Genomic DNA, 23,515 nt, shown 5'->3' on the forward strand with positions numbered 1-23,515 from the left:
TCGGCCAACTGAAAAAGGAATCCAAAGATTGTATTGGAGAATGCGGGCATCGATCCCGCTACCTCTCGCATGCTAAGCGAGCGCTCTACCACTTGAGCTAATCCCCCATGCCCGACGAACGCCATTATCAGTTTCACGCCACACCATGTCACAGTTTACTTATAGTCAAATGTGCCATTGAGTGCTTTTTTTTTTTTTTTTTTTTTTTTTTTTAAGTACAGATTCCTTTCTCCCATATTTGAAGAACATCTACGGAGTTCACAATGTGAATTATGGCCTACAAATAAAGTCGAGCAATTTTCTAGCAAACCATTTCTACGTATGTAGAGAACCAGACTGGGGGAGTAAAAAAAACTTACCTAGTTTGTAGAAAAAAGTTGTAATGCAGCACAATCCCAAGCAAAAAGATTGACCTTTTATGGTTTGGTTTGATTATAGAAAATGCTGAGAGGTCGCGAATCTCCTTCTGGTCCTTTGGCACGAGTTGTACTGGGATTTAGGATTTTGACTAGTGTTTTTGATCCGAGACACGTTTGCTGTTGACAGAAAAGTTCAGTTGATATGCAATGATGAAGTTTATAAATCACAACTATTTAGCAGAGGTTGGTTTCGATCCATCGACCGCTGGGTTTCACAATGTGAATTATGGCCTACAAATACAGTCGGGCAATTTTCTAGCAAACCATTTCTATGTATGTAGAGAACCAGACTGGGGGAGTAAAAAAAACTTACCTAGTTTGTAGAAAAAAGTTGTAATGCAGCACAATCCCAAGCAAAAAGATTGACCTTTTATGGTTTGGTTTGAATATAGAAAATGCTGAGAGGTCGCGAATCTCCTTCTGGTCCTTTGGCACGAGTTGTACTGGGATTTAGGATTTTGACTAGTGTTTTTGATCCGAGACACGTTTGCTGTTGACAGAAAAGTTCAGTTGATATGCAATGATGAAGTTTATAAAACACAACTATTTAGCAGAGGTTGGTTTCGATCCATCGACCGCTGGGTTTCACAATGTGAATTATGGCCTACAAATACAGTCGAGCAATTTTCTAGTAAACCATTTCTCTGTATATAGAGAACCAAACTGGGGGAATGAAAAAAAACTTACCTAGTTTGTAGAAAAAAGTTGTAATGCAGCACAATCCCAAGCGAAAAGATTGATCTTTTATGGTTTGGTTTGAATATAGAAAATGCTGAGAGGTCGCGAATCTCCTTCTGGTCCTTTGGCACGAGTTGTACTGGGATTTAGGATTTTGACTAGTGTTTTTGATCCGAGACACGTTTGCTGTTGACAGAAAAGTTCAGTTGATATGCAATGATGAAGTTTATAAAACACAACTATTTAGAAGAGGTTGGTTTCAATCCATTGACCGCTGGGTTTCACAATGTGAATTATGGCCTACAAATACAGTCGTGCAATTTTCTAGTAAACCATTTCTCTGTATATAGAGAACCAAACTGGGGGAATGAAAAAAAACTTACCTAGTTTGTAGAAAAAAGTTGTAATGCAGCACAATTTAGCAGAGGATGGTTTCGATCCATCGACCTCTGGGTTATGGGCCCAGCACGCTTCCACTGCGCCACTCTGCTTGTGTTAACAGATGTACAGAGTAAAATTCTAATGACTGTTTGTGTTCAGGTCGATGACATGTAAATTTTCAGCCATTACATATTTGTTGGCGACTAGAGTACTCCTGGGGTTCTGCAATTGTTTCTTTGTTTTTTTTTGCTTTCTTGTGTCATATTATTGTTGAAAATCATTAGAGGAAATGGTGTCTGACCATTGTTTAAGGTTCCGGTTAAAACTGGTGGGTGCGTCCGGCTGTTAGACGAAAGTTCGGCAGGCGTTTGTGTCTCTGTGGCGCAATCGGTTAGCGCGTTCGGCTGTTAACCGAAAGGTTGGTGGTTCGAGTCCACCCAGGGACGTTGGTTCCTTTTGCTTGGGTAGCATGCTACAGTTGAAGACGTTTTCACATTGGTGCTCAGCATCTCCATAAAGTAAAAGCACTGTTGCTGCCTAAGTTTTGAATTCACAAGGCAAACTGGAGAAAAAACTTTCCGGTTGTGTTTCTGTCTACATGTCCAGAAAGAGCATAGCTGTCTGGTATTTGCCAGAAGGTTGAAAACATCTGATAGAATACACAAAACTTCCTTCGAGCCGGAATTGAACCAGCGACCTAAGGATTGCTAATTTAGATCTACAGTCCTCCGCTCTACCAGCTGAGCTATCGAAGGCTTGATTTAGCCATTGTTGAAAGTCTTCAAGGTTTGGACGTGTGTGCCACGAGCAGGTGGCATAAACAATTCACTCGGCCAACTGAAAAAGGAATCCAAAGATTGTATTGGAGAATGCGGGCATCGATCCCGCTACCTCTCGCATGCTAAGCGAGCGCTCTACCACTTGAGCTAATCCCCCATGCCCGACGAACGCCATTATCAGTTTCACGCCACACCATGTCACAGTTTACTTATAGTCAAATGTGCCATTGAGTGCTTTTTTTTTTTTTTTTTTTTTTTTTTTTAAGTACAGATTCCTTTCTCCCATATTTGAAGAACATCTACGGAGTTCACAATGTGAATTATGGCCTACAAATAAAGTCGAGCAATTTTCTAGCAAACCATTTCTACGTATGTAGAGAACCAGACTGGGGGAGTAAAAAAAACTTACCTAGTTTGTAGAAAAAAGTTGTAATGCAGCACAATCCCAAGCAAAAAGATTGACCTTTTATGGTTTGGTTTGATTATAGAAAATGCTGAGAGGTCGCGAATCTCCTTCTGGTCCTTTGGCACGAGTTGTACTGGGATTTAGGATTTTGACTAGTGTTTTTGATCCGAGACACGTTTGCTGTTGACAGAAAAGTTCAGTTGATATGCAATGATGAAGTTTATAAATCACAACTATTTAGCAGAGGTTGGTTTCGATCCATCGACCGCTGGGTTTCACAATGTGAATTATGGCCTACAAATACAGTCGGGCAATTTTCTAGCAAACCATTTCTATGTATGTAGAGAACCAGACTGGGGGAGTAAAAAAAACTTACCTAGTTTGTAGAAAAAAGTTGTAATGCAGCACAATCCCAAGCAAAAAGATTGACCTTTTATGGTTTGGTTTGAATATAGAAAATGCTGAGAGGTCGCGAATCTCCTTCTGGTCCTTTGGCACGAGTTGTACTGGGATTTAGGATTTTGACTAGTGTTTTTGATCCGAGACACGTTTGCTGTTGACAGAAAAGTTCAGTTGATATGCAATGATGAAGTTTATAAAACACAACTATTTAGCAGAGGTTGGTTTCGATCCATCGACCGCTGGGTTTCACAATGTGAATTATGGCCTACAAATACAGTCGAGCAATTTTCTAGTAAACCATTTCTCTGTATATAGAGAACCAAACTGGGGGAATGAAAAAAAACTTACCTAGTTTGTAGAAAAAAGTTGTAATGCAGCACAATCCCAAGCGAAAAGATTGATCTTTTATGGTTTGGTTTGAATATAGAAAATGCTGAGAGGTCGCGAATCTCCTTCTGGTCCTTTGGCACGAGTTGTACTGGGATTTAGGATTTTGACTAGTGTTTTTGATCCGAGACACGTTTGCTGTTGACAGAAAAGTTCAGTTGATATGCAATGATGAAGTTTATAAAACACAACTATTTAGCAGAGGTTGGTTTCAATCCATTGACCGCTGGGTTTCACAATGTGAATTATGGTCTACAAATACAGTCGAGCAATTTTCTAGCAAACCATTTCTCTGTATATAGAGAACCAAAATGGGGAAGTGAAAAAAACTTAGCTAGTTTGTAGAAAAAGATGCAATGCAGCACAATTTAGCAGAGGATGGCTTCGATCCATCGACCTCTGGGTTATGGGCCCAGCACGCTTCCGCTGCGCCACTCTGCTTGTGTTAACAGATGTACAGAGTAAAATTCTAATGACTGTTTGTGTTCAGGTCGATGACATGTAAATTTTCAGCCATTACATATTTGTTGGCGACTAGAGTACTCCTGGGGTTCTGCAATTGTTTCTTTGTTTTTTTTTGCTTTCTTGTGTCATATTATTGTTGAAAATCATTAGAGGAAATGGTGTCTGACCATTGTTTAAGGTTCCGGTTAAAACTGGTGGGTGCGTCCGGCTGTTAGACGAAAGTTCAGCAGGCGTTTGTGTCTCTGTGGCGCAATCGGTTAGCGCGTTCGGCTGTTAACCGAAAGGTTGGTGGTTCGAGTCCACCCAGGGACGTTGGTTCCTTTTGCTTGGGTAGCATGCTACAGTTGAAGACGTTTTCACATTGGTGCTCAGCATCTCCATAAAGTAAAAGCACTGTTGCTGCCTAAGTTTTGAATTCACAAGGCAAACTGGAGAAAAAACTTTCCGGTTGTGTTTCTGTCTACATGTCCAGAAAGAGCATAGCTGTCTGGTATTTGCCAGAAGGTTGAAAACATCTGATAGAATACACAAAACTTCCTTCGAGCCGGAATTGAACCAGCGACCTAAGGATTGCTAATTTAGATCTACAGTCCTCCGCTCTACCAGCTGAGCTATCGAAGGCTTGATTTAGCCATTGTTGAAAGTCTTCAAGGTTTGGACGTGTGTGCCACGAGCAGGTGGCATAAACAATTCACTCGGCCAACTGAAAAAAGAATCCAAAGATTGTATTGGAGAATGCGGGCATCGATCCCGCTACCTCTCGCATGCTAAGCGAGCGCTCTACCACTTGAGCTAATCCCCCATGCCCGACGAACGCCATTATCAGTTTCACGCCACACCATGTCACAGTTTACTTATAGTCAAATGTGCCATTGAGTGCTTTTTTTTTTTTTTTTTTTTTTTTTTTTTTTTTAAGTACAGATTCCTTTCTCCCATATTTGAAGAACATCTACGTAGTTCACAATGTGAATTATGGCCTACAAATACAGTCGGGCAATTTTCTAGCAAACCATTTCTATGTATGTAGAGAACCAGACTGGGGGAGTAAAAAAAACTTACCTAGTTTGTAGAAAAAAGTTGTAATGCAGCACAATCCCAAGCAAAAAGATTGACCTTTTATGGTTTGGTTTGAATATAGAAAGTGCTGAGAGGTCGCGAATCTCCTTCTGGTCCTTTGGCACGAGTTGTACTGGGATATAGGATTTTGACTAGTGTTTTTGATCCGAGACACGTTTGCTGTTGACAGAAAAGTTCAGTTGATATGCAATGATGAAGTTTATAAATCACAACTATTTAGCAGAGGTTGGTTTCGATCCATCGACCGCTGGGTTTCACAATGTGAATTATGGCCTACAAATACAGTCGGGCAATTTTCTAGCAAACCATTTCTATGTATGTAGAGAACCAGACTGGGGGAGTAAAAAAAACTTACCTAGTTTGTAGAAAAAAGTTGTAATGCAGCACAATCCCAAGCAAAAAGATTGACCTTTTATGGTTTGGTTTGAATATAGAAAATGCTGAGAGGTCGCGAATCTCCTTCTGGTCCTTTGGCACGAGTTGTACTGGGATTTAGGATTTTGACTAGTGTTTTTGATCCGAGACACGTTTGCTGTTGACAGAAAAGTTCAGTTGATATGCAATGATGAAGTTTATAAAACACAACTATTTAGCAGAGGTTGGTTTCGATCCATCGACCGCTGGGTTTCACAATGTGAATTATGGCCTACAAATACAGTCGAGCAATTTTCTAGTAAACCATTTCTCTGTATATAGAGAACCAAACTGGGGGAATGAAAAAAAACTTACCTAGTTTGTAGAAAAAAGTTGTAATGCAGCACAATCCCAAGCGAAAAGATTGATCTTTTATGGTTTGGTTTGAATATAGAAAATGCTGAGAGGTCGCGAATCTCCTTCTGGTCCTTTGGCACGAGTTGTACTGGGATTTAGGATTTTGACTAGTGTTTTTGATCCGAGACACGTTTGCTGTTGACAGAAAAGTTCAGTTGATATGCAATGATGAAGTTTATAAAACACAACTATTTAGCAGAGGTTGGTTTCAATCCATTGACCGCTGGGTTTCACAATGTGAATTATGGTCTACAAATACAGTCGAGCAATTTTCTAGCAAACCATTTCTCTGTATATAGAGAACCAAAATGGGGAAGTGAAAAAAACTTAGCTAGTTTGTAGAAAAAGATGCAATGCAGCACAATTTAGCAGAGGATGGCTTCGATCCATCGACCTCTGGGTTATGGGCCCAGCACGCTTCCGCTGCGCCACTCTGCTTGTGTTAACAGATGTACAGAGTAAAATTCTAATGACTGTTTGTGTTCAGGTCGATGACATGTAAATTTTCAGCCATTACATATTTGTTGGCGACTAGAGTACTCCTGGGGTTCTGCAATTGTTTCTTTGTTTTTTTTTGCTTTCTTGTGTCATATTATTGTTGAAAATCATTAGAGGAAATGGTGTCTGACCATTGTTTAAGGTTCCGGTTAAAACTGGTGGGTGCGTCCGGCTGTTAGACGAAAGTTCGGCAGGCGTTTGTGTCTCTGTGGCGCAATCGGTTAGCGCGTTCGGCTGTTAACCGAAAGGTTGGTGGTTCGAGTCCACCCAGGGACGTTGGTTCCTTTTGCTTGGGTAGCATGCTACAGTTGAAGACGTTTTCACATTGGTGCTCAGCATCTCCATAAAGTAAAAGCACTGTTGCTGCCTAAGTTTTGAATTCACAAGGCAAACTGGAGAAAAAACTTTCCGGTTGTGTTTCTGTCTACATGTCCAGAAAGAGCATAGCTGTCTGGTATTTGCCAGAAGGTTGAAAACATCTGATAGAATACACAAAACTTCCTTCGAGCCGGAATTGAACCAGCGACCTAAGGATTGCTAATTTAGATCTACAGTCCTCCGCTCTACCAGCTGAGCTATCGAAGGCTTGATTTAGCCATTGTTGAAAGTCTTCAAGGTTTGGACGTGTGTGCCACGAGCAGGTGGCATAAACAATTCACTCGGCCAACTGAAAAAGGAATCCAAAGATTGTATTGGAGAATGCGGGCATCGATCCCGCTACCTCTCGCATGCTAAGCGAGCGCTCTACCACTTGAGCTAATCCCCCATGCCCGACGAACGCCATTATCAGTTTCACGCCACACCATGTCACAGTTTACTTATAGTCAAATGTGCCATTGAGTGCTTTTTTTTTTTTTTTTTTTTTTTTTTTTAAGTACAGATTCCTTTCTCCCATATTTGAAGAACATCTACGGAGTTCACAATGTGAATTATGGCCTACAAATAAAGTCGAGCAATTTTCTAGCAAACCATTTCTACGTATGTAGAGAACCAGACTGGGGGAGTAAAAAAAACTTACCTAGTTTGTAGAAAAAAGTTGTAATGCAGCACAATCCCAAGCAAAAAGATTGACCTTTTATGGTTTGGTTTGATTATAGAAAATGCTGAGAGGTCGCGAATCTCCTTCTGGTCCTTTGGCACGAGTTGTACTGGGATTTAGGATTTTGACTAGTGTTTTTGATCCGAGACACGTTTGCTGTTGACAGAAAAGTTCAGTTGATATGCAATGATGAAGTTTATAAATCACAACTATTTAGCAGAGGTTGGTTTCGATCCATCGACCGCTGGGTTTCACAATGTGAATTATGGCCTACAAATACAGTCGGGCAATTTTCTAGCAAACCATTTCTATGTATGTAGAGAACCAGACTGGGGGAGTAAAAAAAACTTACCTAGTTTGTAGAAAAAAGTTGTAATGCAGCACAATCCCAAGCAAAAAGATTGACCTTTTATGGTTTGGTTTGAATATAGAAAATGCTGAGAGGTCGCGAATCTCCTTCTGGTCCTTTGGCACGAGTTGTACTGGGATTTAGGATTTTGACTAGTGTTTTTGATCCGAGACACGTTTGCTGTTGACAGAAAAGTTCAGTTGATATGCAATGATGAAGTTTATAAAACACAACTATTTAGCAGAGGTTGGTTTCGATCCATCGACCGCTGGGTTTCACAATGTGAATTATGGCCTACAAATACAGTCGAGCAATTTTCTAGTAAACCATTTCTCTGTATATAGAGAACCAAACTGGGGGAATGAAAAAAAACTTACCTAGTTTGTAGAAAAAAGTTGTAATGCAGCACAATCCCAAGCGAAAAGATTGATCTTTTATGGTTTGGTTTGAATATAGAAAATGCTGAGAGGTCGCGAATCTCCTTCTGGTCCTTTGGCACGAGTTGTACTGGGATTTAGGATTTTGACTAGTGTTTTTGATCCGAGACACGTTTGCTGTTGACAGAAAAGTTCAGTTGATATGCAATGATGAAGTTTATAAAACACAACTATTTAGAAGAGGTTGGTTTCAATCCATTGACCGCTGGGTTTCACAATGTGAATTATGGCCTACAAATACAGTCGTGCAATTTTCTAGTAAACCATTTCTCTGTATATAGAGAACCAAACTGGGGGAATGAAAAAAAACTTACCTAGTTTGTAGAAAAAAGTTGTAATGCAGCACAATTTAGCAGAGGATGGTTTCGATCCATCGACCTCTGGGTTATGGGCCCAGCACGCTTCCGCTGCGCCACTCTGCTTGTGTTAACAGATGTACAGAGTAAAATTCTAATGACTGTTTGTGTTCAGGTCGATGACATGTAAATTTTCAGCCATTACATATTTGTTGGCGACTAGAGTACTCCTGGGGTTCTGCAATTGTTTCTTTGTTTTTTTTTGCTTTCTTGTGTCATATTATTGTTGAAAATCATTAGAGGAAATGGTGTCTGACCATTGTTTAAGGTTCCGGTTAAAACTGGTGGGTGCGTCCGGCTGTTAGACGAAAGTTCGGCAGGCCTTTGTGTCTCTGTGGCGCAATCGGTTAGCGCGTTCGGCTGTTAACCGAAAGGTTGGTGGTTCGAGTCCACCCAGGGACGTTGGTTCCTTTTGCTTGGGTAGCATGCTACAGTTGAAGACGTTTTCACATTGGTGCTCAGCATCTCCATAAAGTAAAAGCACTGTTGCTGCCTAAGTTTTGAATTCACAAGGCAAACTGGAGAAAAAACTTTCCGGTTGTGTTTCTGTCTACATGTCCAGAAAGAGCATAGCTGTCTGGTATTTGCCAGAAGGTTGAAAACATCTGATAGAATACACAAAACTTCCTTCGAGCCGGAATTGAACCAGCGACCTAAGGATTGCTAATTTAGATCTACAGTCCTCCGCTCTACCAGCTGAGCTATCGAAGGCTTGATTTAGCCATTGTTGAAAGTCTTCAAGGTTTGGACGTGTGTGCCACGAGCAGGTGGCATAAACAATTCACTCGGCCAACTGAAAAAGGAATCCAAAGATTGTATTGGAGAATGCGGGCATCGATCCCGCTACCTCTCGCATGCTAAGCGAGCGCTCTACCACTTGAGCTAATCCCCCATGCCCGACGAACGCCATTATCAGTTTCACGCCACACCATGTCACAGTTTACTTATAGTCAAATGTGCCATTGAGTGCTTTTTTTTTTTTTTTTTTTTTTTTTTTTTTTTTAAGTACAGATTCCTTTCTCCCATATTTGAAGAACATCTACGTAGTTCACAATGTGAATTATGGCCTACAAATACAGTCGGGCAATTTTCTAGCAAACCATTTCTATGTATGTAGAGAACCAGACTGGGGGAGTAAAAAAAACTTACCTAGTTTGTAGAAAAAAGTTGTAATGCAGCACAATCCCAAGCAAAAAGATTGACCTTTTATGGTTTGGTTTGAATATAGAAAATGCTGAGAGGTCGCGAATCTCCTTCTGGTCCTTTGGCACGAGTTGTACTGGGATATAGGATTTTGACTAGTGTTTTTGATCCGAGACACGTTTGCTGTTGACAGAAAAGTTCAGTTGATATGCAATGATGAAGTTTATAAATCACAACTATTTAGCAGAGGTTGGTTTCGATCCATCGACCGCTGGGTTTCACAATGTGAATTATGGCCTACAAATACAGTCGGGCAATTTTCTAGCAAACCATTTCTATGTATGTAGAGAACCAGACTGGGGGAGTAAAAAAAACTTACCTAGTTTGTAGAAAAAAGTTGTAATGCAGCACAATCCCAAGCAAAAAGATTGACCTTTTATGGTTTGGTTTGAATATAGAAAATGCTGAGAGGTCGCGAATCTCCTTCTGGTCCTTTGGCACGAGTTGTACTGGGATTTAGGATTTTGACTAGTGTTTTTGATCCGAGACACGTTTGCTGTTGACAGAAAAGTTCAGTTGATATGCAATGATGAAGTTTATAAAACACAACTATTTAGCAGAGGTTGGTTTCGATCCATCGACCGCTGGGTTTCACAATGTGAATTATGGCCTACAAATACAGTCGAGCAATTTTCTAGTAAACCATTTCTCTGTATATAGAGAACCAAACTGGGGGAATGAAAAAAAACTTACCTAGTTTGTAGAAAAAAGTTGTAATGCAGCACAATCCCAAGCGAAAAGATTGATCTTTTATGGTTTGGTTTGAATATAGAAAATGCTGAGAGGTCGCGAATCTCCTTCTGGTCCTTTGGCACGAGTTGTACTGGGATTTAGGATTTTGACTAGTGTTTTTGATCCGAGACACGTTTGCTGTTGACAGAAAAGTTCAGTTGATATGCAATGATGAAGTTTATAAAACACAACTATTTAGCAGAGGTTGGTTTCAATCCATTGACCGCTGGGTTTCACAATGTGAATTATGGTCTACAAATACAGTCGAGCAATTTTCTAGCAAACCATTTCTCTGTATATAGAGAACCAAAATGGGGAAGTGAAAAAAACTTAGCTAGTTTGTAGAAAAAGATGCAATGCAGCACAATTTAGCAGAGGATGGCTTCGATCCATCGACCTCTGGGTTATGGGCCCAGCACGCTTCCGCTGCGCCACTCTGCTTGTGTTAACAGATGTACAGAGTAAAATTCTAATGACTGTTTGTGTTCAGGTCGATGACATGTAAATTTTCAGCCATTACATATTTGTTGGCGACTAGAGTACTCCTGGGGTTCTGCAATTGTTTCTTTGTTTTTTTTTGCTTTCTTGTGTCATATTATTGTTGAAAATCATTAGAGGAAATGGTGTCTGACCATTGTTTAAGGTTCCGGTTAAAACTGGTGGGTGCGTCCGGCTGTTAGACGAAAGTTCGGCAGGCGTTTGTGTCTCTGTGGCGCAATCGGTTAGCGCGTTCGGCTGTTAACCGAAAGGTTGGTGGTTCGAGTCCACCCAGGGACGTTGGTTCCTTTTGCTTGGGTAGCATGCTACAGTTGAAGACGTTTTCACATTGGTGCTCAGCATCTCCATAAAGTAAAAGCACTGTTGCTGCCTAAGTTTTGAATTCACAAGGCAAACTGGAGAAAAAACTTTCCGGTTGTGTTTCTGTCTACATGTCCAGAAAGAGCATAGCTGTCTGGTATTTGCCAGAAGGTTGAAAACATCTGATAGAATACACAAAACTTCCTTCGAGCCGGAATTGAACCAGCGACCTAAGGATTGCTAATTTAGATCTACAGTCCTCCGCTCTACCAGCTGAGCTATCGAAGGCTTGATTTAGCCATTGTTGAAAGTCTTCAAGGTTTGGACGTGTGTGCCACGAGCAGGTGGCATAAACAATTCACTCGGCCAACTGAAAAAGGAATCCAAAGATTGTATTGGAGAATGCGGGCATCGATCCCGCTACCTCTCGCATGCTAAGCGAGCGCTCTACCACTTGAGCTAATCCCCCATGCCCGACGAATGCCATTATCAGTTTCACGCCACACCATGTCACAGTTTACTTATAGTCAAATGTGCCATTGAGTGCTTTTTTTTTTTTTTTTTTTTTTTTTTTTAAGTACAGATTCCTTTCTCCCATATTTGAAGAACATCTACGGAGTTCACAATGTGAATTATGGCCTACAAATAAAGTCGAGCAATTTTCTAGCAAACCATTTCTACGTATGTAGAGAACCAGACTGGGGGAGTAAAAAAAACTTACCTAGTTTGTAGAAAAAAGTTGTAATGCAGCACAATCCCAAGCAAAAAGATTGACCTTTTATGGTTTGGTTTGATTATAGAAAATGCTGAGAGGTCGCGAATCTCCTTCTGGTCCTTTGGCACGAGTTGTACTGGGATTTAGGATTTTGACTAGTGTTTTTGATCCGAGACACGTTTGCTGTTGACAGAAAAGTTCAGTTGATATGCAATGATGAAGTTTATAAATCACAACTATTTAGCAGAGGTTGGTTTCGATCCATCGACCGCTGGGTTTCACAATGTGAATTATGGCCTACAAATACAGTCGGGCAATTTTCTAGCAAACCATTTCTATGTATGTAGAGAACCAGACTGGGGGAGTAAAAAAAACTTACCTAGTTTGTAGAAAAAAGTTGTAATGCAGCACAATCCCAAGCAAAAAGATTGACCTTTTATGGTTTGGTTTGAATATAGAAAATGCTGAGAGGTCGCGAATCTCCTTCTGGTCCTTTGGCACGAGTTGTACTGGGATTTAGGATTTTGACTAGTGTTTTTGATCCGAGACACGTTTGCTGTTGACAGAAAAGTTCAGTTGATATGCAATGATGAAGTTTATAAAACACAACTATTTAGCAGAGGTTGGTTTCGATCCATCGACCGCTGGGTTTCACAATGTGAATTATGGCCTACAAATACAGTCGAGCAATTTTCTAGTAAACCATTTCTCTGTATATAGAGAACCAAACTGGGGGAATGAAAAAAAACTTACCTAGTTTGTAGAAAAAAGTTGTAATGCAGCACAATCCCAAGCGAAAAGATTGATCTTTTATGGTTTGGTTTGAATATAGAAAATGCTGAGAGGTCGCGAATCTCCTTCTGGTCCTTTGGCACGAGTTGTACTGGGATTTAGGATTTTGACTAGTGTTTTTGATCCGAGACACGTTTGCTGTTGACAGAAAAGTTCAGTTGATATGCAATGATGAAGTTTATAAAACACAACTATTTAGAAGAGGTTGGTTTCAATCCATTGACCGCTGGGTTTCACAATGTGAATTATGGCCTACAAATACAGTCGTGCAATTTTCTAGTAAACCATTTCTCTGTATATAGAGAACCAAACTGGGGGAATGAAAAAAAACTTACCTAGTTTGTAGAAAAAAGTTGTAATGCAGCACAATTTAGCAGAGGATGGTTTCGATCCATCGACCTCTGGGTTATGGGCCCAGCACGCTTCCGCTGCGCCACTCTGCTTGTGTTAACAGATGTACAGAGTAAAATTCTAATGACTGTTTGTGTTCAGGTCGATGACATGTAAATTTTCAGCCATTACATATTTGTTGGCGACTAGAGTACTCCTGGGGTTCTGCAATTGTTTCTTTGTTTTTTTTTGCTTTCTTGTGTCATATTATTGTTGAAAATCATTAGAGGAAATGGTGTCTGACCATTGTTTAAGGTTCCGGTTAAAACTGGTGGGTGCGTCCGGCTGTTAGACGAAAGTTCGGCAGGCGTTTGTGTCTCTGTGGCGCAATCGGTTAGCGCGTTCGGCTGTTAACCGAAAGGTTGGTGGTTCGAGTCCACCCAGGGACGTTGGTTCCTTTTGCTTGGGTAGCATGCTACAGTTGAAGACGTTTTCACATTGGTGCTCAGCATCTCCATAAAGTAAAAGCACTGTTGCTGCCTAAGTTTTGAATTCACAAGGCAAACTGGAGAAAAAACTTTCCGGTTGTGTTTCTGTCTACATGTCCAGAAAGAGCATAGCTGTCTGGTATTTGCCAGAAGGTTGAAAACATCTGATAGAATACACAAAACTTCCTTCGAGCCGGAATTGAACCAGCGACCTAAGGATTGCTAATTTAGATCTACAGTCCTCCGCTCTACCAGCTGAGCTATCGAAGGCTTGATTTAGCCATTGTTGAAAGTCTTCAAGGTTTGGACGTGTGTGCCACGAGCAGGTGGCATAAACAATTCACTCGGCCAACTGAAAAAGGAATCCAAAGATTGTATTGGAGAATGCGGGCATCGATCCCGCTACCTCTCGCATGCTAAGCGAGCGCTCTACCACTTGAGCTAATCCCCCATGCCCGACGAACGCCATTATCAGTTTCACGCCACACCATGTCACAGTTTACTTATAGTCAAATGTGCCATTGAGTGCTTTTTTTTTTTTTTTTTTTTTTTTTTTTAAGTACAGATTCCTTTCTCCCATATTTGAAGAACATCTACGGAGTTCACAATGTGAATTATGGCCTACAAATAAAGTCGAGCAATTTTCTAGCAAACCATTTCTACGTATGTAGAGAACCAGACTGGGGGAGTAAAAAAAACTTACCTAGTTTGTAGAAAAAAGTTGTAATGCAGCACAATCCCAAGCAAAAAGATTGACCTTTTATGGTTTGGTTTGATTATAGAAAATGCTGAGAGGTCGCGAATCTCCTTCTGGTCCTTTGGCACGAGTTGTACTGGGATTTAGGATTTTGACTAGTGTTTTTGATCCGAGACACGTTTGCTGTTGACAGAAAAGTTCAGTTGATATGCAATGATGAAGTTTATAAATCACAACTATTTAGCAGAGGTTGGTTTCGATCCATCGACCGCTGGGTTTCACAATGTGAATTATGGCCTACAAATACAGTCGGGCAATTTTCTAGCAAACCATTTCTATGTATGTAGAGAACCAGACTGGGGGAGTAAAAAAAACTTACCTAGTTTGTAGAAAAAAGTTGTAATGCAGCACAATCCCAAGCAAAAAGATTGACCTTTTATGGTTTGGTTTGAATATAGAAAATGCTGAGAGGTCGCGAATCTCCTTCTGGTCCTTTGGCACGAGTTGTACTGGGATTTAGGATTTTGACTAGTGTTTTTGATCCGAGACACGTTTGCTGTTGACAGAAAAGTTCAGTTGATATGCAATGATGAAGTTTATAAAACACAACTATTTAGCAGAGGTTGGTTTCGATCCATCGACCGCTGGGTTTCACAATGTGAATTATGGCCTACAAATACAGTCGAGCAATTTTCTAGTAAACCATTTCTCTGTATATAGAGAACCAAACTGGGGGAATGAAAAAAAACTTACCTAGTTTGTAGAAAAAAGTTGTAATGCAGCACAATCCCAAGCGAAAAGATTGATCTTTTATGGTTTGGTTTGAATATAGAAAATGCTGAGAGGTCGCGAATCTCCTTCTGGTCCTTTGGCACGAGTTGTACTGGGATTTAGGATTTTGACTAGTGTTTTTGATCCGAGACACGTTTGCTGTTGACAGAAAAGTTCAGTTGATATGCAATGATGAAGTTTATAAAACACAACTATTTAGCAGAGGTTGGTTTCAATCCATTGACCGCTGGGTTTCACAATGTGAATTATGGTCTACAAATACAGTCGAGCAATTTTCTAGCAAACCATTTCTCTGTATATAGAGAACCAAAATGGGGAAGTGAAAAAAACTTAGCTAGTTTGTAGAAAAAGATGCAATGCAGCACAATTTAGCAGAGGATGGCTTCGATCCATCGACCTCTGGGTTATGGGCCCAGCACGCTTCCGCTGCGCCACTCTGCTTGTGTTAACAGATGTACAGAGTAAAATTCTAATGACTGTTTGTGTTCAGGTCGATGACATGTAAATTTTCAGCCATTACATATTTGTTGGCGACTAGAGTACTCCTGGGGTTCTGCAATTGTTTCTTTGTTTTTTTTTGCTTTCTTGTGTCATATTATTGTTGAAAATCATTAGAGGAAATGGTGTCTGACCATTGTTTAAGGTTCCGGTTAAAACTGGTGGGTGCGTCCGGCTGTTAGACGAAAGTTCAGCAGGCGTTTGTGTCTCTGTGGCGCAATCGGTTAGCGCGTTCGGCTGTTAACCGAAAGGTTGGTGGTTCGAGTCCACCCAGGGACGTTGGTTCCTTTTGCTTGGGTAGCATGCTACAGTTGAAGACGTTTTCACATTGGTGCTCAGCATCTCCATAAAGTAAAAGCACTGTTGCTGCCTAAGTTTTGAATTCACAAGGCAAACTGGAGAAAAAACTTTCCGGTTGTGTTTCTGTCTACATGTCCAGAAAGAGCATAGCTGTCTGGTATTTGCCAGAAGGTTGAAAACATCTGATAGAATACACAAAACTTCCTTCGAGCCAGAATTGAACCAGCGACCTAAGGATTGCTAATTTAGATCTACAGTCCTCCGCTCTACCAGCTGAGCTATCGAAGGCTTGATTTAGCCATTGTTGAAAGTCTTCAAGGTTTGGACGTGTGTGCCACGAGCAGGTGGCATAAACAATTCACTCGGCCAACTGAAAAAGGAATCCAAAGATTGTATTGGAGAATGCGGGCATCGATCCCGCTACCTCTCGCATGCTAAGCGAGCGCTCTACCACTTGAGCTAATCCCCCATGCCCGACGAACGCCATTATCAGTTTCACGCCACACCATGTCACAGTTTACTTATAGTCAAATGTGCCATTGAGTGCTTTTTTTTTTTTTTTTTTTTTTTTTTTTTTTTTAAGTACAGATTCCTTTCTCCCATATTTGAAGAACATCTACGTAGTTCACAATGTGAATTATGGCCTACAAATACAGTCGGGCAATTTTCTAGCAAACCATTTCTATGTATGTAGAGAACCAGACTGGGGGAGTAAAAAAAACTTACCTAGTTTGTAGAAAAAAGTTGTAATGCAGCACAATCCCAAGCAAAAAGATTGACCTTTTATGGTTTGGTTTGAATATAGAAAGTGCTGAGAGGTCGCGAATCTCCTTCTGGTCCTTTGGCACGAGTTGTACTGGGATATAGGATTTTGACTAGTGTTTTTGATCCGAGACACGTTTGCTGTTGACAGAAAAGTTCAGTTGATATGCAATGATGAAGTTTATAAATCACAACTATTTAGCAGAGGTTGGTTTCGATCCATCGACCGCTGGGTTTCACAATGTGAATTATGGCCTACAAATACAGTCGGGCAATTTTCTAGCAAACCATTTCTATGTATGTAGAGAACCAGACTGGGGGAGTAAAAAAAACTTACCTAGTTTGTAGAAAAAAGTTGTAATGCAGCACAATCCCAAGCAAAAAGATTGACCTTTTATGGTTTGGTTTGAATATAGAAAATGCTGAGAGGTCGCGAATCTCCTTCTGGTCCTTTGGCACGAGTTGTACTGGGATTTAGGATTTTGACTAGTGTTTTTGATCCGAGACACGTTTGCTGTTGACAGAAAAGTTCAGTTGATATGCAATGATGAAGTTTATAAAACACAACTATTTAGCAGAGGTTGGTTTCGATCCATCGACCGCTGGGTTTCACAATGTGAATTATGGCCTACAAATACAGTCGAGCAATTTTCTAGTAAACCATTTCTCTGTATATAGAGAACCAAACTGGGGGAATGAAAAAAAACTTACCTAGTTTGTAGAAAAAAGTTGTAATGCAGCACAATCCCAAGCGAAAAGATTGATCTTTTATGGTTTGGTTTGAATATAGAAAATGCTGAGAGGTCGCGAATCTCCTTCTGGTCCTTTGGCACGAGTTGTACTGGGATTTAGGATTTTGACTAGTGTTTTTGATCCGAGACACGTTTGCTGTTGACAGAAAAGTTCAGTTGATATGCAATGATGAAGTTTATAAAACACAACTATTTAGCAGAGGTTGGTTTCAATCCATTGACCGCTGGGTTTCACAATGTGAATTATGGTCTACAAATACAGTCGAGCAATTTTCTAGCAAACCATTTCTCTGTATATAGAGAACCAAAATGGGGAAGTGAAAAAAACTTAGCTAGTTTGTAGAAAAAGATGCAATGCAGCACAATTTAGCAGAGGATGGCTTCGATCCATCGACCTCTGGGTTATGGGCCCAGCACGCTTCCGCTGCGCCACTCTGCTTGTGTTAACAGATGTACAGAGTAAAATTCTAATGACTGTTTGTGTTCAGGTCGATGACATGTAAATTTTCAGCCATTACATATTTGTTGGCGACTAGAGTACTCCTGGGGTTCTGCAATTGTTTCTTTGTTTTTTTTTGCTTTCTTGTGTCATATTATTGTTGAAAATCATTAGAGGAAATGGTGTCTGACCATTGTTTAAGGTTCCGGTTAAAACTGGTGGGTGCGTCCGGCTGTTAGACGAAAGTTCGGCAGGCGTTTGTGTCTCTGTGGCGCAATCGGTTAGCGCGTTCGGCTGTTAACCGAAAGGTTGGTGGTTCGAGTCCACCCAGGGACGTTGGTTCCTTTTGCTTGGGTAGCATGCTACAGTTGAAGACGTTTTCACATTGGTGCTCAGCATCTCCATAAAGTAAAAGCACTGTTGCTGCCTAAGTTTTGAATTCACAAGGCAAACTGGAGAAAAAACTTTCCGGTTGTGTTTCTGTCTACATGTCCAGAAAGAGCATAGCTGTCTGGTATTTGCCAGAAGGTTGAAAACATCTGATAGAATACACAAAACTTCCTTCGAGCCGGAATTGAACCAGCGACCTAAGGATTGCTAATTTAGATCTACAGTCCTCCGCTCTACCAGCTGAGCTATCGAAGGCTTGATTTAGCCATTGTTGAAAGTCTTCAAGGTTTGGACGTGTGTGCCACGAGCAGGTGGCATAAACAATTCACTCGGCCAACTGAAAAAGGAATCCAAAGATTGTATTGGAGAATGCGGGCATCGATCCCGCTACCTCTCGCATGCTAAGCGAGCGCTCTACCACTTGAGCTAATCCCCCATGCCCGACGAACGCCATTATCAGTTTCACGCCACACCATGTCACAGTTTACTTATAGTCAAATGTGCCATTGAGTGCTTTTTTTTTTTTTTTTTTTTTTTTTTTTAAGTACAGATTCCTTTCTCCCATATTTGAAGAACATCTACGGAGTTCACAATGTGAATTATGGCCTACAAATAAAGTCGAGCAATTTTCTAGCAAACCATTTCTACGTATGTAGAGAACCAGACTGGGGGAGTAAAAAAAACTTACCTAGTTTGTAGAAAAAAGTTGTAATGCAGCACAATCCCAAGCAAAAAGATTGACCTTTTATGGTTTGGTTTGATTATAGAAAATGCTGAGAGGTCGCGAATCTCCTTCTGGTCCTTTGGCACGAGTTGTACTGGGATTTAGGATTTTGACTAGTGTTTTTGATCCGAGACACGTTTGCTGTTGACAGAAAAGTTCAGTTGATATGCAATGATGAAGTTTATAAATCACAACTATTTAGCAGAGGTTGGTTTCGATCCATCGACCGCTGGGTTTCACAATGTGAATTATGGCCTACAAATACAGTCGGGCAATTTTCTAGCAAACCATTTCTATGTATGTAGAGAACCAGACTGGGGGAGTAAAAAAAACTTACCTAGTTTGTAGAAAAAAGTTGTAATGCAGCACAATCCCAAGCAAAAAGATTGACCTTTTATGGTTTGGTTTGAATATAGAAAATGCTGAGAGGTCGCGAATCTCCTTCTGGTCCTTTGGCACGAGTTGTACTGGGATTTAGGATTTTGACTAGTGTTTTTGATCCGAGACACGTTTGCTGTTGACAGAAAAGTTCAGTTGATATGCAATGATGAAGTTTATAAAACACAACTATTTAGCAGAGGTTGGTTTCGATCCATCGACCGCTGGGTTTCACAATGTGAATTATGGCCTACAAATACAGTCGAGCAATTTTCTAGTAAACCATTTCTCTGTATATAGAGAACCAAACTGGGGGAATGAAAAAAAACTTACCTAGTTTGTAGAAAAAAGTTGTAATGCAGCACAATCCCAAGCGAAAAGATTGATCTTTTATGGTTTGGTTTGAATATAGAAAATGCTGAGAGGTCGCGAATCTCCTTCTGGTCCTTTGGCACGAGTTGTACTGGGATTTAGGATTTTGACTAGTGTTTTTGATCCGAGACACGTTTGCTGTTGACAGAAAAGTTCAGTTGATATGCAATGATGAAGTTTATAAAACACAACTATTTAGAAGAGGTTGGTTTCAATCCATTGACCGCTGGGTTTCACAATGTGAATTATGGCCTACAAATACAGTCGTGCAATTTTCTAGTAAACCATTTCTCTGTATATAGAGAACCAAACTGGGGGAATGAAAAAAAACTTACCTAGTTTGTAGAAAAAAGTTGTAATGCAGCACAATTTAGCAGAGGATGGTTTCGATCCATCGACCTCTGGGTTATGGGCCCAGCACGCTTCCGCTGCGCCACTCTGCTTGTGTTAACAGATGTACAGAGTAAAATTCTAATGACTGTTTGTGTTCAGGTCGATGACATGTAAATTTTCAGCCATTACATATTTGTTGGCGACTAGAGTACTCCTGGGGTTCTGCAATTGTTTCTTTGTTTTTTTTTGCTTTCTTGTGTCATATTATTGTTGAAAATCATTAGAGGAAATGGTGTCTGACCATTGTTTAAGGTTCCGGTTAAAACTGGTGGGTGCGTCCGGCTGTTAGACGAAAGTTCGGCAGGCGTTTGTGTCTCTGTGGCGCAATCGGTTAGCGCGTTCGGCTGTTAACCGAAAGGTTGGTGGTTCGAGTCCACCCAGGGACGTTGGTTCCTTTTGCTTGGGTAGCATGCTACAGTTGAAGACGTTTTCACATTGGTGCTCAGCATCTCCATAAAGTAAAAGCACTGTTGCTGCCTAAGTTTTGAATTCACAAGGCAAACTGGAGAAAAAACTTTCCGGTTGTGTTTCTGTCTACATGTCCAGAAAGAGCATAGCTGTCTGGTATTTGCCAGAAGGTTGAAAACATCTGATAGAATACACAAAACTTCCTTCGAGCCGGAATTGAACCAGCGACCTAAGGATTGCTAATTTAGATCTACAGTCCTCCGCTCTACCAGCTGAGCTATCGAAGGCTTGATTTAGCCATTGTTGAAAGTCTTCAAGGTTTGGACGTGTGTGCCACGAGCAGGTGGCATAAACAATTCACTCGGCCAACTGAAAAAGGAATCCAAAGATTGTATTGGAGAATGCGGGCATCGATCCCGCTACCTCTCGCATGCTAAGCGAGCGCTCTACCACTTGAGCTAATCCCCCATGCCCGACGAACGCCATTATCAGTTTCACGCCACACCATGTCACAGTTTACTTATAGTCAAATGTGCCATTGAGTGCTTTTTTTTTTTTTTTTTTTTTTTTTTTTAAGTACAGATTCCTTTCTCCCATATTTGAAGAACATCTACGGAGTTCACAATGTGAATTATGGCCTACAAATAAAGTCGAGCAATTTTCTAGCAAACCATTTCTACGTATGTAGAGAACCAGACTGGGGGAGTAAAAAAAACTTACCTAGTTTGTAGAAAAAAGTTGTAATGCAGCACAATCCCAAGCAAAAAGATTGACCTTTTATGGTTTGGTTTGATTATAGAAAATGCTGAGAGGTCGCGAATCTCCTTCTGGTCCTTTGGCACGAGTTGTACTGGGATTTAGGATTTTGACTAGTGTTTTTGATCCGAGACACGTTTGCTGTTGACAGAAAAGTTCAGTTGATATGCAATGATGAAGTTTATAAATCACAACTATTTAGCAGAGGTTGGTTTCGATCCATCGACCGCTGGGTTTCACAATGTGAATTATGGCCTACAAATACAGTCGGGCAATTTTCTAGCAAACCATTTCTATGTATGTAGAGAACCAGACTGGGGGAGTAAAAAAAACTTACCTAGTTTGTAGAAAAAAGTTGTAATGCAGCACAATCCCAAGCAAAAAGATTGACCTTTTATGGTTTGGTTTGAATATAGAAAATGCTGAGAGGTCGCGAATCTCCTTCTGGTCCTTTGGCACGAGTTGTACTGGGATTTAGGATTTTGACTAGTGTTTTTGATCCGAGACACGTTTGCTGTTGACAGAAAAGTTCAGTTGATATGCAATGATGAAGTTTATAAAACACAACTATTTAGCAGAGGTTGGTTTCGATCCATCGACCGCTGGGTTTCACAATGTGAATTATGGCCTACAAATACAGTCGAGCAATTTTCTAGTAAACCATTTCTCTGTATATAGAGAACCAAACTGGGGGAATGAAAAAAAACTTACCTAGTTTGTAGAAAAAAGTTGTAATGCAGCACAATCCCAAGCGAAAAGATTGATCTTTTATGGTTTGGTTTGAATATAGAAAATGCTGAGAGGTCGCGAATCTCCTTCTGGTCCTTTGGCACGAGTTGTACTGGGATTTAGGATTTTGACTAGTGTTTTTGATCCGAGACACGTTTGCTGTTGACAGAAAAGTTCAGTTGATATGCAATGATGAAGTTTATAAAACACAACTATTTAGCAGAGGTTGGTTTCAATCCATTGACCGCTGGGTTTCACAATGTGAATTATGGTCTACAAATACAGTCGAGCAATTTTCTAGCAAACCATTTCTCTGTATATAGAGAACCAAAATGGGGAAGTGAAAAAAACTTAGCTAGTTTGTAGAAAAAGATGCAATGCAGCACAATTTAGCAGAGGATGGCTTCGATCCATCGACCTCTGGGTTATGGGCCCAGCACGCTTCCGCTGCGCCACTCTGCTTGTGTTAACAGATGTACAGAGTAAAATTCTAATGACTGTTTGTGTTCAGGTCGATGACATGTAAATTTTCAGCCATTACATATTTGTTGGCGACTAGAGTACTCCTGGGGTTCTGCAATTGTTTCTTTGTTTTTTTTTGCTTTCTTGTGTCATATTATTGTTGAAAATCATTAGAGGAAATGGTGTCTGACCATTGTTTAAGGTTCCGGTTAAAACTGGTGGGTGCGTCCGGCTGTTAGACGAAAGTTCAGCAGGCGTTTGTGTCTCTGTGGCGCAATCGGTTAGCGCGTTCGGCTGTTAACCGAAAGGTTGGTGGTTCGAGTCCACCCAGGGACGTTGGTTCCTTTTGCTTGGGTAGCATGCTACAGTTGAAGACGTTTTCACATTGGTGCTCAGCATCTCCATAAAGTAAAAGCACTGTTGCTGCCTAAGTTTTGAATTCACAAGGCAAACTGGAGAAAAAACTTTCCGGTTGTGTTTCTGTCTACATGTCCAGAAAGAGCATAGCTGTCTGGTATTTGCCAGAAGGTTGAAAACATCTGATAGAATACACAAAACTTCCTTCGAGCCAGAATTGAACCAGCGACCTAAGGATTGCTAATTTAGATCTACAGTCCTCCGCTCTACCAGCTGAGCTATCGAAGGCTTGATTTAGCCATTGTTGAAAGTCTTCAAGGTTTGGACGTGTGTGCCACGAGCAGGTGGCATAAACAATTCACTCGGCCAACTGAAAAAGGAATCCAAAGATTGTATTGGAGAATGCGGGCATCGATCCCGCTACCTCTCGCATGCTAAGCGAGCGCTCTACCACTTGAGCTAATCCCCCATGCCCGACGAACGCCATTATCAGTTTCACGCCACACCATGTCACAGTTTACTTATAGTCAAATGTGCCATTGAGTGCTTTTTTTTTTTTTTTTTTTTTTTTTTTTTTTTTAAGTACAGATTCCTTTCTCCCATATTTGAAGAACATCTACGTAGTTCACAATGTGAATTATGGCCTACAAATACAGTCGGGCAATTTTCTAGCAAACCATTTCTATGTATGTAGAGAACCAGACTGGGGGAGTAAAAAAAACTTACCTAGTTTGTAGAAAAAAGTTGTAATGCAGCACAATCCCAAGCAAAAAGATTGACCTTTTATGGTTTGGTTTGAATATA

The 23,515-nt window shown here is 40.6% G+C and overlaps 29 non-coding genes across 29 annotated transcripts; 10 read left to right on the forward strand and 19 right to left on the reverse strand.

The window, feature by feature from the left end:
* Window positions 1–34: 34 nt before the first annotated feature.
* Window positions 35–107, reverse strand: TRNAA-AGC (transfer RNA alanine (anticodon AGC)). Its single transcript has one exon. It is a non-coding gene; the product is annotated as a tRNA-Ala (tRNA).
* Window positions 108–1,850: 1,743 nt separating this feature from the next.
* Window positions 1,851–1,924, forward strand: TRNAN-GUU (transfer RNA asparagine (anticodon GUU)). Its single transcript has one exon. It is a non-coding gene; the product is annotated as a tRNA-Asn (tRNA).
* A 223-nt stretch (window positions 1,925–2,147) lies between these two features.
* Window positions 2,148–2,233, reverse strand: TRNAY-GUA (transfer RNA tyrosine (anticodon GUA)). The gene is given in 2 exon segments: window positions 2,148–2,183; window positions 2,197–2,233. It is a non-coding gene; the product is annotated as a tRNA-Tyr (tRNA).
* Window positions 2,234–2,341: 108 nt separating this feature from the next.
* TRNAA-AGC (transfer RNA alanine (anticodon AGC)) lies at window positions 2,342–2,414 on the reverse strand. Its single transcript has one exon. It is a non-coding gene; the product is annotated as a tRNA-Ala (tRNA).
* Window positions 2,415–4,155: 1,741 nt separating this feature from the next.
* On the forward strand, window positions 4,156–4,229 carry TRNAN-GUU (transfer RNA asparagine (anticodon GUU)). The gene has a single exon. It is a non-coding gene; the product is annotated as a tRNA-Asn (tRNA).
* Window positions 4,230–4,452: 223 nt separating this feature from the next.
* On the reverse strand, window positions 4,453–4,538 carry TRNAY-GUA (transfer RNA tyrosine (anticodon GUA)). The gene is given in 2 exon segments: window positions 4,453–4,488; window positions 4,502–4,538. It is a non-coding gene; the product is annotated as a tRNA-Tyr (tRNA).
* Window positions 4,539–4,646: 108 nt separating this feature from the next.
* Window positions 4,647–4,719, reverse strand: TRNAA-AGC (transfer RNA alanine (anticodon AGC)). The gene has a single exon. It is a non-coding gene; the product is annotated as a tRNA-Ala (tRNA).
* A 1,746-nt stretch (window positions 4,720–6,465) lies between these two features.
* TRNAN-GUU (transfer RNA asparagine (anticodon GUU)) lies at window positions 6,466–6,539 on the forward strand. Its single transcript has one exon. It is a non-coding gene; the product is annotated as a tRNA-Asn (tRNA).
* A 223-nt stretch (window positions 6,540–6,762) lies between these two features.
* On the reverse strand, window positions 6,763–6,848 carry TRNAY-GUA (transfer RNA tyrosine (anticodon GUA)). Its single transcript is given in 2 exon segments — window positions 6,763–6,798; window positions 6,812–6,848. It is a non-coding gene; the product is annotated as a tRNA-Tyr (tRNA).
* Window positions 6,849–6,956: 108 nt separating this feature from the next.
* TRNAA-AGC (transfer RNA alanine (anticodon AGC)) lies at window positions 6,957–7,029 on the reverse strand. The gene has a single exon. It is a non-coding gene; the product is annotated as a tRNA-Ala (tRNA).
* A 1,743-nt stretch (window positions 7,030–8,772) lies between these two features.
* TRNAN-GUU (transfer RNA asparagine (anticodon GUU)) lies at window positions 8,773–8,846 on the forward strand. The gene has a single exon. It is a non-coding gene; the product is annotated as a tRNA-Asn (tRNA).
* Window positions 8,847–9,069: 223 nt separating this feature from the next.
* Window positions 9,070–9,155, reverse strand: TRNAY-GUA (transfer RNA tyrosine (anticodon GUA)). Its single transcript is given in 2 exon segments — window positions 9,070–9,105; window positions 9,119–9,155. It is a non-coding gene; the product is annotated as a tRNA-Tyr (tRNA).
* Window positions 9,156–9,263: 108 nt separating this feature from the next.
* Window positions 9,264–9,336, reverse strand: TRNAA-AGC (transfer RNA alanine (anticodon AGC)). The gene has a single exon. It is a non-coding gene; the product is annotated as a tRNA-Ala (tRNA).
* A 1,746-nt stretch (window positions 9,337–11,082) lies between these two features.
* Window positions 11,083–11,156, forward strand: TRNAN-GUU (transfer RNA asparagine (anticodon GUU)). Its single transcript has one exon. It is a non-coding gene; the product is annotated as a tRNA-Asn (tRNA).
* A 223-nt stretch (window positions 11,157–11,379) lies between these two features.
* Window positions 11,380–11,465, reverse strand: TRNAY-GUA (transfer RNA tyrosine (anticodon GUA)). The gene is given in 2 exon segments: window positions 11,380–11,415; window positions 11,429–11,465. It is a non-coding gene; the product is annotated as a tRNA-Tyr (tRNA).
* Window positions 11,466–11,573: 108 nt separating this feature from the next.
* TRNAA-AGC (transfer RNA alanine (anticodon AGC)) lies at window positions 11,574–11,646 on the reverse strand. Its single transcript has one exon. It is a non-coding gene; the product is annotated as a tRNA-Ala (tRNA).
* Window positions 11,647–13,389: 1,743 nt separating this feature from the next.
* On the forward strand, window positions 13,390–13,463 carry TRNAN-GUU (transfer RNA asparagine (anticodon GUU)). Its single transcript has one exon. It is a non-coding gene; the product is annotated as a tRNA-Asn (tRNA).
* Window positions 13,464–13,686: 223 nt separating this feature from the next.
* TRNAY-GUA (transfer RNA tyrosine (anticodon GUA)) lies at window positions 13,687–13,772 on the reverse strand. Its single transcript is given in 2 exon segments — window positions 13,687–13,722; window positions 13,736–13,772. It is a non-coding gene; the product is annotated as a tRNA-Tyr (tRNA).
* Window positions 13,773–13,880: 108 nt separating this feature from the next.
* TRNAA-AGC (transfer RNA alanine (anticodon AGC)) lies at window positions 13,881–13,953 on the reverse strand. Its single transcript has one exon. It is a non-coding gene; the product is annotated as a tRNA-Ala (tRNA).
* Window positions 13,954–15,694: 1,741 nt separating this feature from the next.
* Window positions 15,695–15,768, forward strand: TRNAN-GUU (transfer RNA asparagine (anticodon GUU)). The gene has a single exon. It is a non-coding gene; the product is annotated as a tRNA-Asn (tRNA).
* A 417-nt stretch (window positions 15,769–16,185) lies between these two features.
* On the reverse strand, window positions 16,186–16,258 carry TRNAA-AGC (transfer RNA alanine (anticodon AGC)). Its single transcript has one exon. It is a non-coding gene; the product is annotated as a tRNA-Ala (tRNA).
* A 1,746-nt stretch (window positions 16,259–18,004) lies between these two features.
* TRNAN-GUU (transfer RNA asparagine (anticodon GUU)) lies at window positions 18,005–18,078 on the forward strand. The gene has a single exon. It is a non-coding gene; the product is annotated as a tRNA-Asn (tRNA).
* Window positions 18,079–18,301: 223 nt separating this feature from the next.
* Window positions 18,302–18,387, reverse strand: TRNAY-GUA (transfer RNA tyrosine (anticodon GUA)). The gene is given in 2 exon segments: window positions 18,302–18,337; window positions 18,351–18,387. It is a non-coding gene; the product is annotated as a tRNA-Tyr (tRNA).
* A 108-nt stretch (window positions 18,388–18,495) lies between these two features.
* TRNAA-AGC (transfer RNA alanine (anticodon AGC)) lies at window positions 18,496–18,568 on the reverse strand. Its single transcript has one exon. It is a non-coding gene; the product is annotated as a tRNA-Ala (tRNA).
* A 1,743-nt stretch (window positions 18,569–20,311) lies between these two features.
* On the forward strand, window positions 20,312–20,385 carry TRNAN-GUU (transfer RNA asparagine (anticodon GUU)). Its single transcript has one exon. It is a non-coding gene; the product is annotated as a tRNA-Asn (tRNA).
* A 223-nt stretch (window positions 20,386–20,608) lies between these two features.
* Window positions 20,609–20,694, reverse strand: TRNAY-GUA (transfer RNA tyrosine (anticodon GUA)). Its single transcript is given in 2 exon segments — window positions 20,609–20,644; window positions 20,658–20,694. It is a non-coding gene; the product is annotated as a tRNA-Tyr (tRNA).
* A 108-nt stretch (window positions 20,695–20,802) lies between these two features.
* TRNAA-AGC (transfer RNA alanine (anticodon AGC)) lies at window positions 20,803–20,875 on the reverse strand. Its single transcript has one exon. It is a non-coding gene; the product is annotated as a tRNA-Ala (tRNA).
* Window positions 20,876–22,616: 1,741 nt separating this feature from the next.
* Window positions 22,617–22,690, forward strand: TRNAN-GUU (transfer RNA asparagine (anticodon GUU)). Its single transcript has one exon. It is a non-coding gene; the product is annotated as a tRNA-Asn (tRNA).
* Window positions 22,691–23,107: 417 nt separating this feature from the next.
* Window positions 23,108–23,180, reverse strand: TRNAA-AGC (transfer RNA alanine (anticodon AGC)). Its single transcript has one exon. It is a non-coding gene; the product is annotated as a tRNA-Ala (tRNA).
* Between the last annotated feature and the right edge of the window lie 335 nt (window positions 23,181–23,515).

Source organism: Dendrobates tinctorius, unplaced genomic scaffold (genome assembly GCF_039654945.1).
Source record: "Dendrobates tinctorius isolate UK_male_01 unplaced genomic scaffold, ASM3965494v1 ptg000251l, whole genome shotgun sequence".
In the NCBI taxonomy this organism is placed as follows: domain Eukaryota; kingdom Metazoa; phylum Chordata; class Amphibia; order Anura; family Dendrobatidae; genus Dendrobates; species Dendrobates tinctorius.